This window comes from Dermacentor variabilis, chromosome 5 (assembly GCF_050947875.1).
Source record: "Dermacentor variabilis isolate Ectoservices chromosome 5, ASM5094787v1, whole genome shotgun sequence".
NCBI lineage: Eukaryota > Metazoa > Arthropoda > Arachnida > Ixodida > Ixodidae > Dermacentor > Dermacentor variabilis.
The window spans coordinates 43,780,028-43,802,025 of NC_134572.1; the positions used below are offsets into that span (position 1 = coordinate 43,780,028).

The following is a 21,998-nucleotide window of genomic DNA, read 5'->3' on the forward strand; positions in this document are numbered from 1 at the left end:
TGCGCATAAGTACCCTATATGCACCGAATTAACCCCGCGTTGGCGATGACAAGTGACGCACGTCCGTTCTGACGCATCTGCCGCATGCAAATAAAAACACGGAGCTTCCTGTCAACTCTACAGGAAAGTATATCAACATACGGACTTCCCTGACAACGGGAAACCACATGCTCTGCAACAGCTTGCGCATGCGACTGTCTTTCATTACCCGCCACGCAGAACGAGATGTTGCGGCCAGAATGCGACATTCGGGAAAGAAAAGAAGCAGGCGTTCTGGCATCTGTTTTCAGGTGACACGCGCGACGTCGCACCCGCAATCATATGCATGCACGCGGCTTCCAGGCAAATTTCGAAACGCATTGGCCACGCCACATCTCGCCTGAGTGCCACTTGCGACGTCTTCGCCATGCCGGCTTCACCTCACCAGGGGCGCAAAGTTTGCATTCTTTCCTCCAAGGACGCACAGGTGCCGTCATGCTTAGCAAGGTCACGCTCACTGCACATCATCGCCTTCTTTGTGTGCGAGTTCTTCGCAATTGGAATGTTGCTTCCCGCGTATTCCTTAGGGTGTTGTGGAGGTGGTTTCAGAACAGCGACAACCATGAGGTTTTCTTACACAAGTAGATAGGAGGATTTGACACGATAATTTGCGCTAACACTAATGGTAGCTGAGTTTTTTTTTTCTTTTTTTTTTAGGATGAAGCAATTCACCCGTGGAATTTAGGCTTGACCGCGGTCTAACACTCACGCTCTTACTCGAGCGCTGCTTCCACATGTTTACATATAAATCAGCGCGCGCTTAACGCGACCGACTTTCCGGAGAGCCTCCGATGTAGTAGGTAAATAATTCCGGTCTTACAGCGTGAAAGGCAGGTGCACATGTCGTGAGGGAAACAAAAAAAACTGTTATATATGCGGAGTATGCCAGCCTTGCGGTAACGGGCGTTGTGGCTCAGGCATGTGAACGTCAGCAACGATATTACCATACGCAAAAAAAAAAAACGTGAATTACTTTGTCACTGCATATGGCCTCATTCTCTTTCAGTATATAAATCTTCGCCGTCTAGCAGCAATAACCTTCACCAGGAAGAATTCTGCTCTTTTGCAGCTGCGGCCTCCAAACCCAGCTCAGAAAGATAATATGTAGGTGAGAGTTCCAGCAACAAACACTGATAAATTGTTACTCAAGCACAAGGAGCCAAAAGGCGAACATATTCCTGCAATACTTTTTAGTGGATAAAGAGTTAGATCGGCGCTTGTGATAAGTAGTGCTGAGCACTTATGTGCAAAGTGACGTGCTTGTATGCCCTGTACTGTGGGTGGAACTTGAACAAATGCGTGTGCTTGGAACTTTCGACCTAACATCCGTTTAGTACATCGCCTCTTGCACCGATGTATGAGGGCTGCAAAGATTATATACTAGGTGATATTTTTTTTTTACGTTCTACAGAGGTTTTAGAAATCGCCTGTGACAGCTAGCCCAATTCTCGGCCTTGAGCTGGATTACGCGAAGAGGCGGACATTACTTGCACGAGCAATCGAAACACATCATCATCATCATCATCCTGGTCACGCCCACTGCAGGGCAAAGGCTTCTCCCATACTTCTCCAACATCCCCGGTCATGTACTAATTGTGGCCACGTTGTCCCTGGAAACTTCGTAATCCCATCCGCCCACCTAACTTCCTGCCGCCACCTGCTACGCTTCCCTTCCCTTGTAATCCAGTCCGTAACCCTTAATGACCATCGGTTATCTTCCCTCCTCATTACATGTCCTGCCCATGGCCATTTCTTTTTCTTGATTTCAACTAAGATGTCATTAACTCGCGTTTGTTGCCTTACCCAGTCTGCTGTTTTCTTATCCCTTAACGTTACACCTATCATTCTTCTTTCCACAGCTCTTTGCGTCATCCTCAATCTAAGTAGAACCCTTTTCGTAAGCCTCCATGTTTTTGCCCCGTAGGTGAGTACTGGTAAGACACAGCTGTTATACACTTTTCTCTTGAGGAATGATGGCAACCTGCTGTTCGTGATCTGAGAATGCCTGCCAAACGCACCCCAACCCATTCTTATTCTTCTGATTATTTCAGTCTCATGATCCGGATCCGCAGTCACTACCTGCCCAAAGTAGATGTATTCCCTTACCACTTCCAGTGCCTCGCTACCTATCGTAAACTGCTTTTCTCTTTCGAGACTGTTAAACATTACTTCAGTTTTCTGCAGATTAATTTTTAGACCCACCCTTCTGCTTTGCCTCTCCAGGTCAGTGAGCATGCGTTGCAGTTGGTCCCCTGAGTTACTAAGCAAGCCAATATCACCAGCGAATCGCAAGTTACCAAGGTATTCTCCATTAACTATTATCCCCAATTCTTCCCAATCCAGGTCTCTGAATACCTCCTGTAAACACGCTGTGAATAGCATTGCAGAGATCGTATCTCCCTGCCTGACGTCTTTCTTTATTGGGCTTTTGTTGCTTTCTTTATGGAGGAGTGCGGTGGCTGTGGAGCCGCTATAGATATCTTTCAGTATTCTTACATACGGCTCATCTACACCCTGATTTCGTAATGTGTTTATAAAATTGCATAAACAGGCCTGAAGTGTGGCCTGATCCCGGTGACCAGAACCGGTAACGCATTCCCTCACCAGAGCAGGATTGGCCACCCTGGTGCCGTACTTGGCCACAACCTCCTACATGAACACAACATTCGAAACACATATTCCAGTAATAAACAAAAAATGGACTAATTAAGTTATTGGTTAATTACGGTACCGCAGATATTACAATTTGCGAATTACAGTCGGCGAGCTTGCAAGGCTGAAATTCGTTCCACATGGAATAAATTTCCAGGATGACACCAGTTTCGAGACACACGCCATCAAGCTCGCGGTAAAAATGTACTGTTTTCCCACTTACTTTTTTGACAAAATGATCTTTCTGCATTGAAGCACAAAAGGAACCGGAACGCTCATGCAGTTTTTCGCACATTTTGTCAATGAATATATGTCTAAACTGGTGTCATCCCAAAAATTCCTTCCAAGTGGATGCGCCTTGGAAACTCACCGACTACCAATTCGAAAATTGCAATACTTGTGCCGTAATGTAACTAATCGAGAAGTTAATTAGCGAATACTTGTTAATCAGCGTATTGTGTGTTTTGATTTCTTGTACAAGTAATGTCCGCGTCTTTGAGTAATTCAGCTCAAGCATTGAAACTATGCTATATCTGCCGTTGGTAATTTTTAAAAGTACGTAGAACTTAAAAATTATCACCCCCTGTATTCGGTTAGCGGCACCGACAGACCGCAAGTGAACTCTCCGTTGTGACGTTCTTGTTTTTATTAGCTTCTTGTTTATTGTTATTTTTTCGGTCTCTTATTTGTTTTAATATTACGATCTTTTTTATTATAGTAATAATAACTTTTATTTCCATCAGTGATGGAGGAGACTACGGGTAAAAGTCGCTTTAGAAGCAAGCGACTGTCACTGGAGCCCGTAGCGTCCTTTACAAGGCAAATAGCGATTGAACAGGATATATATATATATATATATATATATATATATATATATATTAACTACAATTGACAGCAATTGAGTGAGTGAAAATGCAAAAAAGAAATAAAGAATAAACGCAAGAACATAAGTTATCTGAAAAACGCTCTTCAATTATTTAAGAAAGAATGAGTGACAAAATGTTTACGTAAAGCTCGTATTTCAGATGTATAAATATCAAGACTTGATTTCTGAAACCAATTTAAATGTGTTGGCAGTATGTATGATATCTCTTGTGTAGAATAATTGGCTCGCGTAGTGACCACCTTCCACTATTCCGTACACCTTGTGAGGTAAGAATGTGTGTTTCTGGTGAGATTAGATAACTCATGAAGAAACTTTAAGTTCTCTTTTACCTCCCGTTTGAAAGCTTGACTTAACGTGTAATTATAAAGGTTAAACACGGGTATTATATTTGCTTTCGGAAATAAGTCTGATGTGTGGGCATTGTAAGGTAAGTTAAACAGGGCTCGCACAAATTTTTTCTGAAGTATATGTATCTTCTCTAGACTCGTACGTAGTGGGGTACCCCACACGAGCAGACTGTAATAAAGTGTATAAAAAATAGGGTGTTATAAACAATAACCTTGATTCTGTAAGGTAAAAGAGGTCTCAGCCGCACCATCAGGCCAACTACACGAGATAATTGGTCAATATCGATTCTATGTGCATGTGCATATTTTGTGTGAAAATAGCTCCAAGTATTTTAAAACTATCTAGAATTTTTATGTGTTCATCGTCATAAACAAGGTAGATGGAACTGATTATTTGCTTAGATTTGGGCCTAAAGATTACTGCTTTTGTCTTGTTTATAGTGATTTGTCGACAGTTTTGTTTTGACCATACAAGAAAACCCGCCATGATTGCTCAGTGGCTATGGTGTTGGGCTGCTGAGCACGAGGTCGTGGGATCGAAACCCGGCCACGGCGGCCGCATTTCGATGGGGGCTAAAACACCCGTGTACTTAGATTTAGGTGCATGTTAAAGGTGGTTGAAATTTCCGCAGTCCTCTACTACAGCGTGCCTCATAATCAGAAAGTGGTTTTGGCACGTAAAACCCCATAATATAATTTTTACCATACATGAAGAATTTTCAGAGCAGTGTTAGCTTTATTCTGAAGGCTACTAGAGTCAGGTGATGAAGAATATATACTGGCATCGTCTGCGTGCATTACGTATTTCGCATTTTTATAGATATTACTAGGTCATCTATATATAAAATAAACAGGAACGGGCCAAGAATACTGCACTGAGGAACGCCTCTGGTCATATGTTTTAAATTTGAGCGGCTATTATTTATTTGAACATATTGATAGCGCTTATCAAGATAAGATTTTATAAGGCTTACACAGTGCCTTCGAATACCGTAGGTTTCAAGCTTATTAAGTAGAAGGATGCAATCAAATGCTTTAATAAAATTAATATAAATACCAAGGACAATGTCTTTAATTTCAAATTGTGATAACATAAATTCCTTTTGATGGAGCAGCGGTAATTCCGTAGACCGTTGTTTCCTAAATCCAAACTGGGCTGGAGAAGTAAGGCTGTGCTTGTCAAAACTATTTGAAACCTGCATTAGTACTAGTTTTTCTAGCCCCTTCGAAAAAAGAGGTAATATAGAAATGGGTCTGTAATTTTTAATTTCATTAACGTCACCTTTGTTGAACAATACCGAAACTCTGGCTATTTACATCCGTTTTTTTTTTGCACAAAGACATGTTTGCACAAAGACATATTAACTATATAGCTAATGTACGGGGAAATGATATCAAGCACGTACTTGATGGGGCGAACCTGCATGCCTTCTGCATCGCAACGTCAGCTATTTTGTAGGGAAAGGAAAACTCATGTCACCTCATGGTCCGTAAAGGGGTCAAGAAAGAGTGAAGATGAATTTCTGTTGGCATAAATTCACTAATATTAGACGACGCACTACAACTAGAACAGATTACAAGGTAATCCTAAAAACATTTGCAAGAACACTTCCCGATCTTTCGTTTCCACCAACTAATAGAGTTTGTATTCGCGGAGCTGACTTTCGACGATTTAACACATCATTTAGCTTTTTCCATAAGATATCAGGTTTTTTCAAACAACCCTCAAATTGTGCATGAATATAGCACTTCCTATTCAATTTTAGTTCCTTATTTAGCTTATTTCTATATAACTTGTGTTCCTTTAATATGCTTGGATGCTTAGTCTTGACGAACTTGTGATAGAGCGCATTTCTATAATGAATTCGTTTTAGCAATTCGGGGTTTGTCCACGGCTTCCGTACTTTTTTACCAAGCCTGAGTTTTTTTTTTCAGGAAAATGGCTCTTATATATTCAAGAAACTTCATCAATAAGCTTTCCATACGCGATTTCAACGTTTTCAACGATTTCAACGTTTTTTTCAATCTCTAAAATTTGTTTAAGGTCACAGCGTAGTAGTTCGTTTCTGAGGCTATCTAGACGTGCTTGAGTAATACTCTGCAAAAGTATATACTCATGCTTCCTGTCCTTTCTAAAGTTGTGTTTTCTTAATAAGAAAAATATTGGAAAGTGATCACTAAGATCGTGGGACATCAGCCCAGCAGTAGCATTTTCAGTGTCAGCATTTGTAATGAACAAGTCCAACAATATTTCACTTTCGTTTGTAATCTTTGTTGGCGTACGGATTGAATTTTTATAACCATTTGAAGTTGAAATATTTAACATAGCCTTCTGCGGTACAGAAGTGGTCAGCATGTCGATATTAAAATCACCAGCGGGCACCAAGTAATTGCTATTTTCTGCAGTAAAAGACAGCAGGTGTTCATAAAGAGAAAGGAACTGAAGAAGATTTCCATTTGGGGGAGGCCTGTAGCAAACAGAAAATATCAACACATTCGCACGAACTGTTACCATTTCGAAATTTTCGTAAAACACAAAACACATTCGCAACTTATGTGCTCTTTCAACAATAGCAAAATAACGCCGCCGCGGCGGTTTGTTCGGTTCACGCAAAACGATTGATAAGGTCTAAACTTAGGCATGTCACGAGCATCTCTGCACCAAGTTTCACTGAGCATTACAGCATGCATAAAAAAATGAAAACCATATACAGTGCCCTCGAATACCGTAGGTTTTGCGAGCTTATCAAGTAGAACAGAGGGAAGGATGCAATCAAATGCTTTAGTAAAATCAATATAGATACCAAGGACAATGTTCTTAATTTCAAATTACGATAAAATCCGAACTGTTATTATTATATAAATAACTGTTATTATTAATAACGGTTATACATAACCGTTATAACTGTTATTATTATATAAATGTTATTATTATTTTTGCGTTATAACGCAGAGAAGCGGTGTAGTCGGGTACTCTTTGCCTCATCGACAGCAACTCATGTATAATAAAACAGAGCAGACGGCGTCTTTAGGGAAGCGTCGGCTTTGGTTAGTGAAAGCCTCTCTTTCAACTATGCGTGTGCAGAGCTCACAAATTTAACGATATTGTAAATATATTTGCGCAATTAGTGGCGCAATTTAAGCGACTCTTCAAGTCCGCAGCGTAATAAACAGATCGTATTAGTATCTTACATATTAAGTATGTGAGATGCTCTAATGGCGCTTCTTACGATGTGGTGGCTTTTGTTTCAGAGATTCCCTATAGTGCAACTTCCCTAATTTCGAGTACTGTTAACTAAACACCAGTGGCCGCTGTCTATACCTCTCGAACACGGCCGAAAACATGTCGCGCGTGCAAGAAATCAGTTGCATCTGCACTTGAAAGCGGGGAAGCTGGGCCTGCCGTTATACCGGAGTCTTCCTTCTCAAACTGCGCGCTGTCTGCCCCCCCCCCCTTTCTTTTTTACTGTATTTGAGTTTCCCAAAGCCGCCACAGGTGCTGACGCCGTGGTTGCATCGGCTTTTACATTGTTATGTGAGACTCCAACACAGTGTAGGTTGTCTCGTGTCGTGTTGCATTTTCTCGCCTGCTCACCGCAAGACGTCCATATAAGAAACAGTAGCAGGCATTCCATGGACACGTACACGGTTCGTTTTTACATGCCGGCACCGGTCGAAACTAGACGCATACGACGAGTTTTATTTCCTTATCGCAGCTATACTTAAGTAACGCTTGCACAGAAAGTGTACCTTTGCAGAATAATCAGCTGCCGACAAGCGTAGTATGATGCTTCACTTCACCGTAACAAGAGGCAACCAGTCGGTGCCAAAGCATATACGTGTGACACTGGTGCGGCGATACGTTAGATACAGTTATTGCAAGATGCTACCTTTGGTAGCATGCGTATACGGTAACTACGTTACACATGTCGGCCGTGCCCCCCGCCGCAGTCCTTTCAGTCAGAATGTACTGGGAGGTTAGTTGGTTGATGATGGCAGAAAAGCAACGGCAATGTCTCTATAGGCTTTTTTTCTTCTTTAGTATATGTGAAATATGGAAAGTTTGGCCTTAGAGAGCGCCGGTTAGGATATAGATAAATATACTATCCATATTAGAATATAGATAGGATAAAAGAGACAGTACATATAAAAAACTCTGTCAATAGTATAGAGAGTGCCTTATTTTATCGTTAACGCAACATTTAAAAATCAGCTCTGACATGTAGCACAACTCTGCTCCCTTGCGCTATATTACTCACAGATACATCCATTATTGTCACAAAAAATGAAATGGAATAATTCAAATTAGCAAATGTCAAATGTTTGCTAATTAACTTTAAAAATACTCGTATTATGCCACATATTGTGATTTACATATTGTAGCCGATGGCCTTTAGTGTTACACCCATTCGGAAAGAATTCTATGGATAGCACCAGTATCTAGATATGCATTCCCAAAGTTTCCGATTAAATGCATTGGCGTCTCAGTAACTTTCGAGCTTTAATGCACAAAAAAAGCGTTTCACTAAAAAAGTAAGTGGAACAACGGTGTATTTTTACGGCAAGTTTGACTGCGCCTATCCCAACACTTGTGCTAATTTCAAGATTCCTTCCAAGTATATATGCTATGTGAAATCACTGACATCAATTCGTGTTTTGTAATAGATGCGCTAAAGTAATTGGTTGAAAAGGTACTGAGTAAAATTTCAATAATTCGTAAATTATGCGTATTGATTTCCAGTGTAAGTAACGTATACCGCTTCGAGTATTCCAGTTCAATAATTAGATTAGTGATAAATGCTACCGGCATTTTTTTTCATTCAAGCAAAACACTCGGTAGAACAAAATTACACAACACTAACTAAGCAAGTTCGTCGATCACGTAGAAAAAAAAAGAAAAAAGAAAAAAAGGTTATACGCCTACGCTTCGGTTGAACACTGTTTCATTCGTGGCCACAGTGTGACCAGCAGCAAGAGGTCTTTCGCAGTCGTCTTAACAAGTTAGATAGCAGCCCTTCCTCGGTGCTAGAATTTCTTGGACCTAGCCGTGCCCCAGCAAACAGATATTAGCTCTGGAGGCTCTGCGAAGCAGACTCATAGAAAGTGACTTGATGAATCTCTTGTGAGCATGTTGTGGCTTGTTCATGTGCATTTTCAATTTTCTCTATGTTCCCGTGACCTGTTCATTAGCTTTCGGGCGACTAGAGCGTAATCGCGCTTTCTACGGCGCAACTGCATATTAATCGTCTTAATAGGACGCTTCACGGCGTTTACAGACATAAAGCTTCCCAGTAAAATTAATAGACGGAAATCTGGCGGTGCGATCGCTCAGTGTGTGTTAATGATAGAGGTCAGTACACGGATTTCTCTGACCGTCTTGCTTGTTGCTTCAGACGTTCTTGTCGATGTATTCATTAAGCTTTATCGGTCTTAATTTTCCAACCACTCGTATATTTATGAACGCATGCATGCAGGGGAAACGTCTCTGTACAAATGCAAGATTGTTGCGAATTGTTGCGTTCATAACGCAACATTTTGTTGAAAAGGATTAGTGTGCGAAGTTACAAATTTGTTTGACGGCAAAATAATTAGGTATGTTTCCCATATATCATATGACGTATGTGGGACCCCCATGTGATATAAGTGAATATGGAGCAGTTTTTTTTTTTCTTTTTCGATAATGAGATTGCACAATTATAGTCTTTGAACTGTATTTGTTCGAAGAGGCAGACATTACTTGCGCAATACATCGGGTGCGTAATCGGCTAATTTGGAATTCTTAAATAATTAAATTTGAACGAATTAATCTACGGCACGTGTAACGATTTATTAATTCTAGCCGGTGAGTTTGCATAGCATGTGCACTTTGAATTAAAAATGATAACATTGGTTTTGAGATATCCGCCGTAAAACCTGCGACGAAAATGAATTGTTCGTGAGGCGAAAGCCTTCGCGCTCACGAGACATTCATTAAATTACTTGGCATTCTCTTTCCAATGCGTTGTTGCACCCTATTACTTGTTTTCTCCCGCCAAAGGTCATGGTTTGGACTTAATTAACTGTACCTTAATTAAACGTGTCTTAATTAAATTTGCTCTATAATTCACACCAAAGCTCCTGGGTTCGACTACTACCAAAAGTCGTAGGTTGCAGTGCTTTCATTAACGCTATATTAATTAACTGTGTCTTAATTAACATTGCCTTAACGAAAACCAAAGTCGTGGGTTCGACCATCATTGGTGGCACCACCGATTTCGGTGCCATTGAATTTTGGTGCCATGACACCGGACGGTCAATTTTTCGACCCACGAGCCACCTAAGGCTTTCGCCTTAATAACAGAACAGAATTGAAGACGCGCAAATGCTTCAAGGTTAAAGCTATATCAGGCAATAAGTTCTGTTTCAGTGTAGTACAAGTCGGTCCAGTCGTGCGGCATAGTTGGCAACCTCGACGGCGACGAGGTGGTCAGGCCTGTATTGTCAGGCCTGTATAGTCAGGCCTGTATAGTCAGGCCTGTATAGTCAGGCCTGTATAGTCAGGCCTGTATACACCGGGCACCTCGAGCCCCTGGCGACCGCGACTCGCACGTGAGCACGAGAATGATGTACGCTTGTTGCACGGGAACAAGGTCGGCGTATACCACGGAATAAGTAATTTTGCATCATTGCTTTATTTACGCTGTGCTGATCAAAGGAAATGAGTATTGTTAAAGTTTGCCTGGGAACATTGTAAGAGACTGACAGCAGGAATAAGCCTGTTTGATTCAGGTGATCGCGTGGAAAGCCGGTGATAGGGATGTACTGTGGACACAGAGGATCAGCGATGCGAGGGGTCTCTGAAATTCACTGAAAGTTTGTTACTGGCTATGAAAACGCCCCGAATATAATTTGAAGCAGCACGAAGGGACGAGGACAGGTACAGGAAAACAAACACGTCAGGACGAGGGCTGACTGCCAACTGAAGTCTATTCGAGAAAGCACCAGCCATTTTATGGCCTGTGGAAAACACAACAAGAACCATCATTATCGACAGGCATGCGCACAGGGGCACTACAAGTACGAGATGCCATTCGCGCTGCTTCAAGTTACATTCAAGATGAACCAACTCGCCAAAATCAACTTGTTGCGAAAACACCCACCTACGAAAGATCGAAAGAAAAGAAAATTTACGAGCAGCCTCCAAACACGTTCCGAAATTAAGAGATGGCTGAGGAAACTCCTGCGAACCAAAATCCCGACTACGTATGCTACCTATTCCTTTGAAGCGCTTTTCTCCTAACGAAATATTTCCCTTACAAGCGTGCTTCTCCTTTAAGCACGCTCCTCAGTGGCGCCCGTCTCTTTTTCCCTGCACTTGCACGACGCCGACCTCGAAAAGCCTGATCTAACGTCCTCTCAACCCACAGGCATGCTGTTACTCACACTGTATGCAATACGGTGGCCATACACTACTCAAAGTATCTACAGCGAGGCAACTCGTGTTCCAGTGTTGCCGAGGGCGTTTGGCACGCGCTGCGTACGTGCAGCCGTTTGACAACGTGCAGGCTCGCTCTCTGAATGAATGTCGCACTGTGCGTCACAATTTGCTTCCATGGACATTCTCGGGACGTCGAGGAACGCGGGCAGAGCGTCGAGCGCGGCCAAGGTCCCTGCGGCCTCCGGTGCGGTCTGGGTTGGTCACTGTAAACAACCGGCCCTTGAAACACCCTAAGTGTGAAAATGTTCCTGTGTTCCACGAGTGAACATTCACCATTCTCATCTCCTGCGAGCGTAGAATCGGGTCCTGTCCGGGGAAACAGATCGGTAATTTTCAAGCGCCCACTGGAACCTAAAAATTGAATAAAACGTCGAAGCTAATCTTCAGTTCAGAAACATCTTAATTACACGTGATACTATGTTCCCTACGTGCAGAAAACTCATCTTACAGGATCACGTCGTCAGACAAAATTTGCGGTAGTTTGAAATTGGAAATGGAATCTTTTTAAAACTGTCATAATGAGGCCCTTATACTTTTTTCTTTCATTCGGTATGGCCGAAGTGCAAAGGAGAATACTTCTGAGTTGCCATTTCTCTTTTCATGAATTTAAAGGAGAGTTTAACCACTGTAGTGGCGCTAGTAACTTCTCGTCTCAGGGCAAACAAATAAAAGCTCTGGAGGCACTGAAAAACACTGAATACAGTGAAAGCTCAAGAGGTTCTGCACACTAAAAGGAATGTACAAAAGCGAGTACAGGACACTGAGTTGCCTTTGTAGCTTTTCCAACCTGCCGTGCAGTAAAAGCAAAACAAGAATTTTGTTAATCCAAGTATGACGCACAGTAGTTCGCCGGTATTGTAAAGCCAGCGTATTTGCCGAGTACAGGCTTCGTCCAAAAAGGAACATCTAGGTTCACTTCTCTTTTTCTATACAAATATAAATAAATACAATTTTAGATATGTGAGTGAGATGAAACAATCTTTTCATTGTCGTTATTTCTGTCTCTTCCACGAAAACGTTGCTTTTCGACGGGTTTGTCATTGTTAATCCTTTTGATGACCTCAACGACATTTAGTTATGTCCGTAACTACAATAACCTCCATATCTTTCCCTTGCGTTTGTCTCTTTTTTACATCTCCCTTTTACTAATTTTTTTTTCATCCGCTTCCCTCGTCCCCATTGCAGAGTAGCAGGCTAGAGCACACTAGCCCAGGTAGCCCTCTCTGTCTTTCCTGTCAATAAATTCAAGTCTATTCTATATTAGTTTTCATCCGCGCAAATTAGCAACATAGGCGAGGGCGCGGTCTGCATTGGGTGGATCACAGGATCGTGCACCTTGCTGTCAAGCACTTGTATCTGAGATGATTACTGATAGCTCGTACTTCTTAGGCACCCTTGGTTATTCGTTTTATTTCGTTATCGACTTCCGACCTGTCTAAAGAAACAAAAACAAACGTTGGCTATAGAATCATACATTAAACGCAGTGACATGATCTGTCATCAGTCCTCTCTTGCGGTCGATGTTTCTTCGTTTTCCTGTCCTCAACGTGCTTTCAAAAGCTATAGCGACATAGCCGCGGTAAGCGATTACGCGCGCATTCCGTGCGTTTAGTTCACGCGCCATTACTCGTTGCGCTCACGAGTTACTCGCTTTACTGAAGAGACAACTCACGCTTCTCTGGCGATGATTTCCGTGTGTCCTCCTCGAACAACCGACCGCGCGATGAGCCCTCCTCCGCCGCCCCCGGGTGCTTCAAAGCTTAGTTGTGCTTCGGTGAGTGTCCTTGGCCTTCAAGAGTATACTCTCGTACAAACTTAGTTTGCCGGCCGATCGTCATTTAACATCCTTCCTCTAGATGCCTTTATTCTCTCTCTCTGATTTCTCTTTCATTGTTGACGCCTCATTTAATTCTCACCCTTCGCTTTTTTTTCCCTCCTCCTCTTTTGTCATGAGGATGCTGCGGCTGAAATCAGCTGTTCGCAGCTGCGCGCCACATTTGCGCCAGCTTTAGCCATGTGGCGCTACCTTACAGTAGAAGACAGAACCACATATAAATGTAACATGACCTCCGAGATGAGGTGCGTCGCCTGACGCTCTACTTCGGAGACCTTAAATGGGACCAGTGTCCTTTGAGACTCGCGTTAAGTTACGCGGGTTAGTTTTCGGAGGCCCTCTCAGTCCTTTTAAGCATGTGCACATTATGAGTGACATGCTATCGACGTGAATCGTCGGCTGTCGTTACGTATGGGACAGAATTGCAGTGTCCTACAAAGTGGTGTGATTATTTGGGTGCTTCGAAACCCTTTCTTGGATTGCAATGCCGCCAATGCTTCGAGGAGGAGGAGAAGAGGCGTTGCTTGTTGCAGGCGGGCGTAGCCTTGCAAAAGTTGCCTGCGTTACCTGAACGCCGTCTATCAAGCGCAATGCGTTCTGAAACGTACACTTAGCACTCCAGCTAACAACACCACCAGGTATCAAAAAATTGACAGTGGCTTAGCTCGGCTATGCCAGGATATACGTAGCGAAAGCTAAGGCTTAGCCTTGGTCATGGTTAGCCTTGGTTAATCTTGATTGTAAGTCCAGGTTAGTCTGGTTGTCTAGCTATGTTTCGGCGCTTAGCCAGTCGTTCGGCGCACTGTTCATCTGTTTACTGGGCGATTCGTTTCTTCTTCATCTCGTTCCGATGTCGATTCCAGGCCTCCTCCTGCTTATCAAAATTGTCGCCGTCCATACTGTCGCCTCAACTGCGGTTGCGGCGCACGCGAGCTCTCCTTTTCAATCCTCCGACATGTTATCAGGCATGCGACGCAGCTGGCGAAGCGAGCGGAGGCGAACGCAACAACGAGGAACGCGGTGCGAAGAGGAACGCAGTGTGACGTCATGTGCCTCCTCGGAGCACGGCCACAGCGAAATCGCAAGTTCGCGGCCAGTAAAGATTTCGTTTTAAAACAAGTGGACGCGGAGCCGAATATGTTGCGCGTTTTCCAGGCCCACACGGCTCACCATTTACTATGCAACCTTGTATCACGGAGGAACTTTAGGAAGAGCTGAAGCACCTCTCTGCTAAATATCGAATGTCTTTGCGGCAACGGAATATCGCTTGCGTTTGGGTGTGGTGTCGTCTTGCGCTTGAGTTCATCTATTAATATCTTACGTGCGGCTTGAAATTCAGGACACTTTAGTACGTAATGTTCAACGCCACCAAGAGCTTGACAATGCACACACACAATAATGATGGGCCCACTCTTGTCTTGCACAGCCAGCTGGAGTTTGCGCTTACCCTGTACGAATGCAATGTAGGAGAGCCGCATCAGTTCTTTCAAGTCCCTCAATCACACGAGGTTGACCCGGTGGAGACTACAGGGAACCTGTGGCTTTCTTCGTGTCTCCTTTCGCGCCTTGGGTAGCCTTCTTCGAATTGACAGAAGCTACAGTGCCTTGAGCGCCAGAACACAGACTGTCAACGGCCTCGTTGCCTGATGCGCCGATATCAGAATGTTTTAATGAATACTCCTTGTCTAGCATTATGAATGTTTGCGCCACATTATTCACGTGCATTTGCTTATTATATTCGAAATCAATTAAAATCTACGTGCATAGAGAAAATAAATAAATAATAAAATCACCACTCACCTCCTGTTAAGTATCACCATCTAGCTGCGGCTCACAGACAAATAGTCATACAGTTTCTTGCGGCGCATATACAGGGTTTCCTTTTTTTTTTTTTACCATACAGATTTGTTATAAAAGAAGTAATGTGCGCAGCAAACGTGGCGTCATTGCAGACTAGTTCCTCGGCGAGGCGGAGATACTTTGCCGCTAATTACGTGAGCTTCAGAATAGTAATTAATGAACATTTATGAATTAACTTATTTATTAGTACCTTACGGGCATTTGTCTAAAAGGCAAACTCTTGGGATCGTGAAAAGCGAACGCGAGGTCATTCGCTAAGCGCTCGACTTGAACCGCTCGTCCTGGTTTCGACGTAGGCAGTGCTTGGAGCTGGCCGGTTTCGGGTGACTAGGCTCGGCACCTATAGCCTCTCTTATCGTTTTTCCCAGCTCTGTAGCGAACGCCCCCGCGAGAACAATCAATGGGAGTCTACATAGAACGCGAGCAAGGTAGCCTTGAATGCATGCCACCGACCTCCTTGAAATGACGATGTAACCGACACAACGCGCACGAGATGACTCGTGTGTACACTTCTCGAGGTCAACGGGGCGCAGATGGGCTCGACAGTGACAGCTTGGTGTCGAAGACAATGGGCAGTGCCCGGAGTTTTCGAACAGGAAAACGGGCGGCGTGGGCCGTGCGAGTGCCCACTGGCCCTCCCAGCAAGCGACAAAATCTATTGCGATTGTTTTGTTTGTACAGTGACTGTCGACGTATATACCGCTTTTGCGCGCGTGTTTTAATGGCCGTGCCACATAAACAATAGTTCATATTGCCTTGTACCTTGACCCCTCTATCTTGGGAGCCAGTGCCGTACTCCAGCTTTTGACACTAAGCGAAGCGGTGGCGATAAATATCGAAAATTAAGCAAACAATTTCCAATCATAATTACCGGAAAGAAAAGTTGAAAGGGATATATTTCGTGATGCTAAGTGCATTGCATGTGTTTGACAAGCATGTGGAAGCGCTAACTGTCTATACAGCTTCGATGTAACCGAAACACAAATTATAGCAACGCTGGAGTTTTCTGAGTCGCAATAAACTATTGCCGGCTTTTTTTTTTTTTAGTTGCACTAATACTAACACTTTAATGTAAGAACAATATCAATGACGATAACGTAATTTTCACCACGTGAGTATCCCCATGGCCAGCCTCTAGATAAGGAGTACAGTCTGTGCAGTTATACACGTAATTAACACACCTATGTTAATTAACTTTCAATTACTTATTCTAAGTGGCTAACGCAAGAGAGCAGTTTCTAGTCAGTCCTCGACAATATCTAGCTGAGCGAATAAATTTTCACTAAACAAGCTCTCATAAGCTACGTGAAGAAATATTTCACATTCTAAGGCTCCTTCCAAATACAGGGAGAGATAATCAAGTAGGGGGAAGGGAACTACTTACATACTTTACAATGATGTAACAAACAAACAAACAAACAAACAAACAAATAAACAAATGATGCACCTATGTTAACATGAAAGGCCGTATAGATCGCTTGTATTGTCACTTCGGTGAAGTGTTTGCGAACCCAGCCCCGCCCACGGGCATGGTCTAGTTCCTGTTGAGCACCCGAGATGCGAAGCCCTACTTGTTAAAATGTCGCAGGGTGTTTTGCGGGCTGCCTCCATGGCGCGCGAGATGGGCCGCGTGGTACGCGGACCACGCACGGAGCGCCTCCCGCGGCACTGTCAGCCGGCAGCCCGTGCGTGCAGTATAGCAGCCAAGGAGTTCCTGCTGCGGTACCGCGAACGCACTGCACCGCACGAACAAGTGTTCGAGGGTCTCCACCTCACCGCCGTTATTGCAAATACCCGTAGCGGCGAGACCGAGGCTTTGCATGCGTGCTTGCGTCCATTTCGCGCGCACCCGACACGCAACCCCGCTGCATGGTTGCCACCGCGAAATGTTACGCACGCCGATCGCAGGCAGCAAAATGGATTTTTTTTTTTTATGCTTAAGCTCCCTGCCCTACGATTCTTTCGTCTCTCTCCCTCTCTCTCAATATCTGTACTCTAAAGCTTTGACCGCACACGTGAATGATCATCATTCCCGTAGCTTGCGCGTTCGTTCACTTCCACTGTGAGATCGAATGGCCTCATACATTTTTTTCTTCTGTCTTTCCTGTGAGCTGTTATCAGATTAAAATTGTGAGTTCATGCTCACAGGCCTCTTGCTATATATGTGAAAATGAGGAAGAGCATATGCTTTGGCTAGTTGGCATGGCCAGTGAAGTGACGAATACATACACCTTTGCACCGTTCCGTTCCGTATTGAGACACGAGCTTTACGGAATGCTGCGAACATGACGGACATATTTAACTTACAACATCCCAGTAATAACGACACATCCAGCGGGCGCCAAGCTGTGTTCTGGCTAAGGTGATTATAGTTATCACCTGAAGCCCTCAAGGGAATCTGATGAAGCAGAGAGGCCCACAGACTCTGAACCAAATGCGGTATATATAGGAAATGCGGAGGTGTCAAAATAGAGCGTTTATGTATAGGGCCTCTTGACATCGTTTGTGCCTCCTTTTAGCTTTCACTGCTATGCCGAAGTGCTCTCCCGCTTTCTTTTCCCTTTCCCTTATCATCATAAAGCAATAAACCTAAGTCGCCTCCTCCTACGCGCGGCCGTTCATTCCCCTCTTGAGGCGACGCCCCTATCGCGCGGCGCAGGCGAGTGGGCACGATTGTTTGCCCAAACTACGACGACGAGAGGCGATCGTTCAAGAGTAAAACGTTCTCTCCGCCGAGCCGCAAGAGCGTCGTCGCTTTCATACACCTGGCACAAGAGCTCAGCGGCCGCCCGCGTCGCACGGGGAAGCGCTTGGGTCATTTCGCAACTGAGCTCTTCCCTCGAGACTGCGCGTAGGCCCATTGGCTCTGGCTAACTCCCACCTCGGAAGACGCGCGTATTGTCTGCCAACTTTCGAAATAGAAAACTTAAGAGCGCGGAGGTGCACATGTGTATATATATCTACACGTCATGTATGTTTGCGTTTCTCTGTATTCAATGAACACACTTTATGCGCTGCAATCTCTGGTGCAGGTCTTGTGCGGGGATAGCGATCAGCTGTAATCGTGTGCCTGTGCTCTCTCTCTCTCTCTCTCTCTCTCTCTCTGGTGCATGATACGTAGGAGACGGGCGGCTCGAGTATATTGTAGAACTGGGTGAGCTACGCATGTTTTATCATAGAACCACCCGCAGGTGGTGTATCATTACGCACCCAATCCCTCCCCTCCCCCCCTTACCTCATACAGCGAGGGTCCTTGTATGCGGGCACGCTGTGACCTGGTGCGCGATTTTAGTGTGAGAGTGACCAACTGCTAAGTTTCCCGAGCTGTCCGTGCATGCAGGAGCTATTGCGGCTGTCGATAACAATAATTTCTCGAGTGCCAGCATCATGGAGGTTTCACACCTGCGTACTTACATACGGACAACATGCTGCAGTGGTGCGTTGCGGGAGAAAACTCAGACGCTAACACCTCAGAGAAGATAACGCACGCTCACACCGCATGCGTTACCACGTGAATCTGCAATTGCGCTTTCAGCTCGTAGACGCCTGAGCCAGACATAACGGCATCGCGTTGATAGTTTGCAAAGGTGGAGCGTGCCAACATTTGCACTGACTACCTAAAGGTATCCTGGACAGCCCGGCTCGTTGCTTGCGGTTCTGACCACGTTTCAATTGGCCAAAACAATTTGGTAGTCGTGAGAAAACCACTACTACCCGTTGCCCTTTAACCGTCATTGTGTACTCGCTGTACCGTGTCCCATTGGATATAGTAGTCTTATACTGAGCACTTTATCGGAGGATGGAGCTCCTGCCACTCCGGCCTCATTCCGATGGGGTAGAAATGCAAAAACGGCTAATGGAGTTAGCCGTTTTTGCGACTTGCCAAGAAAAATGCGACGTGCAAAAGAAAAAAAAAAGGGCAAGCGATGCGAAATTAATCAGCAGCTGTCCGCCACGCTCTCTACAGCCCACAATGCAGCTGTCGGAATTGAAACACTGATAATTATTAAGCGTCCTTCCATATGATCTAATCCTAAAGTGTTTAGAATCCTAGGATATTGTACCATGCACTTTACTTGGTTGAAAAGAGCACGACGGGAGAAAATAATAACATAAAGCACGAAAAAAATAAAGAAAACAAGCAGAAGCTCGTGCACATTTTCTGCTCTTCCCAGTCATATTGTTTTTCTCTCTGCTAGCAGATGAAGAGAAATTTCTGTAACAGAAATATGCCTGTCTATAGCATCATTTAGTTTAGCCTAACTCGGGCAAATTATTGTTTTCCGCCTTTGACAGTTCCAGACACTCAAGGTAAGCACTTGCTTCTGAATCTCTCGCTTCGGCGGCTAGCGACAAGCGACCCCCTCCGAGCGGCCGACATTCGCCCACCAATGTGGCTGCGGATTGTGTTACGCCATTGGGCGGGACCTATTATTTGTGCGAGTGGTCAGTCCACGCATGAACGCCCCGCGCGGGTGCCCAACCAGGCGTGACAACCGAATCGGAAACGAAATTCGACTCGAACAAAGCAAGCCGTATATGAGGTTTCCCGCAAACTCAAAATGTTACGGCGCGTGATGCATGCAACTTCCGGTACCTGTGGCAAAACGCTGCGACATATGTGGCCCCGGAATATTTTTCTTTCCTACCGTGTAATTTTTTGCGGTAATAATACGCCTCACGGTAACGAGCGCTTGGCTTCAATTTTTGACGCCAAATGCGCAAATATGTGGTTCGCTGCCTTTGCGCACGTGGCGAGCGTCTGTTGGATTACGCTGTTGCTTATCAGGTTACAAGAACTTGTTATACCATCTCTCTCCACCATCACTTCACATTTGGTGAGAGTATAACCTTCGACACACACACACACACACACACACACACACACACACACACACACACATATATATATATATATATATATATATATATATATATATATATATATATATATATATATATATATATATATATATATATATATATATATATATATATATATATATATATATATATATATATATTTATATGTATATATCGAAAGTTACTTTAACAAAATCTGAAGTTATGTATATATGGTAATTCATACGTATCAACCCCCCCCCCCCCCCCACCCCCCTTGACGATTCGTTCAGCCACGCGCACATAAACTTAACAATTTTCGACAGAGACTGTCTAAAGTCCGGTGACTTAAGTTACAGCTTATGCAGACAGGCCGTGCATTCTTGCGCGTTGATTATCTTTTTTATATCGCCTCGTTTTTTTTTTTCTTCTTTTTCTTTTTTATCTCCTTCTTTGTAGTCTTTTACCCATGCTGCTTCCTCAGTTCAATCCAGCTGATCAAGCATTGGTATAGATATAACATACCTCTCTTTCAATCTCCTCATCTTTCATTCTGTCGCTCGAGCTAGAGATGCAGCTGTCACAGCGAACGGCTTTACATACATATAGGGGACGCTTCCCATTTCCTGGTTGGGCGTTCTCGTGCGTTCACCTTTTGCGTGTACAGGGTGGGCCTTCCGGAATTTGTCTCGCCCGCGCGCGAACAGGCTTATCAATGCTATCGCGGGTTGAGCTGTATTTCAGGAAGGCAATTCGAATACGTCGTTCTTGTAGCGACTTGTATTATGGAGGGGCTTTAGTTGTGACGGCCAGTGGCGCGCGAGTGCGCGGAGGTGGCAGCAGGATCTGCACTGCCTTAGAGCTATAAAGTTATAGAGTTCTTTTAAAATGTGTAGACACCGGATTCACAAAACTGTGCACTAGCGCGCAAACACGGTTTCTAACAGACATGCATGTTCACGTTAGCCAGCCATCATAATTGTCGTATTCCTAAGTATGTCCACCGCAAGGCAACATAACTGTCAGAACTACATTTGCCTAGCACTAACTCCGTCCGCCCTCTATAGCCATGAATTTCCTTATCTAGTCGATACGTTCGCATATCTGCCTCTGCCGCCTCCGACTACGTTTACATATTCCCTTCCTGGCGATTCTGTAACTCCACGCTACCGTCGTCTCTTGCCAAACCCAACTTCCTTTTTTCTGGTTTCTTCGAAACTGTCACTTGCCCCTCGAATCTATCTCTATCCCTTATACTATCCTTTCACACCGCGTTAACAATTTGCCGTCGTTCGTCAGTCGCTGTAGGTTAATTGCGTTCGCTTTCAATGTCATCTGTCAACCCCCATGCTTCGGAAGATGTACCTTGACAGAACCCATTATTATTTCTGTACTTTATATTCAAGGAAACTACCAACCGGTGCTTTTCATGACTCAGCAGCATCTGCGAACACGTACTCGAGTAAGTAGCTATAGCATATAGAGAGGCAACCACGAGGCCAATACCGTATAGTGGTCTGGCAAACCGAGAAAGCCGCGGCCGAGTGACTCTGCAAGATCAATCAGCCGACGCGAGCCGTGCGCTTTGTTTAGGAATAATATAACAAGACTATGTATGACGCTGAAGTGTAGCTTGCTGCTGGCGTTTGTCAATAGCGTTCGGGATTATGCGAATGCGTGTGGTACCTGCGCCGCGTCCCCTTTAATATTCTACACCAAAGGTTTCATATATAGCCTCCAATCCGAGTGGGACGTTCACACAATACAACCATAGAGAAGCTGGAGCGTAAAAGCGTTGCGTGCCGACACAGGTGACGTGCTTTTTCACTCGCGTATACGTCGCCTAAACCTGCGTATGCGTGCTGCAGTAGACGCATGTGTAAGCGACAGCCGAAAGCGCAGCGATGGCGGCGGTGTCGATTCTAGCATTTCCTGATGCCAGAATCGGACACGCGACCTGGGAATATGGAACACAACTGCGCTCAGTTTCGTGATGGATCCGTGCGTAAGGTGCGGGTCACTTCTAGCGAAGCCCGGCATATACTTTCGTTCGCGCCGAAC

General features: G+C 44.3%; 2 protein-coding genes across 2 annotated transcripts in view; one reads left to right on the forward strand and one right to left on the reverse strand.

The window, feature by feature from the left end:
• Positions 1-13,140, reverse strand: part of LOC142582492 (sodium-coupled monocarboxylate transporter 1-like) — an 89,731-nt gene extending 76,591 nt beyond the window's left edge. Inside the window, exon 1 of the mRNA XM_075692280.1 lies at positions 13,074-13,140. The gene's annotated coding sequence lies outside the window, so the exon portion shown is untranslated. The remainder of the gene's footprint in view (positions 1-13,073) is intronic.
• The window catches only part of LOC142582494 (isatin hydrolase-like), a 69,108-nt gene that overhangs the window by 243 nt on the left and 46,867 nt on the right, over positions 1-21,998 (forward strand). The gene's annotated exons all lie outside the window — the stretch shown is intronic.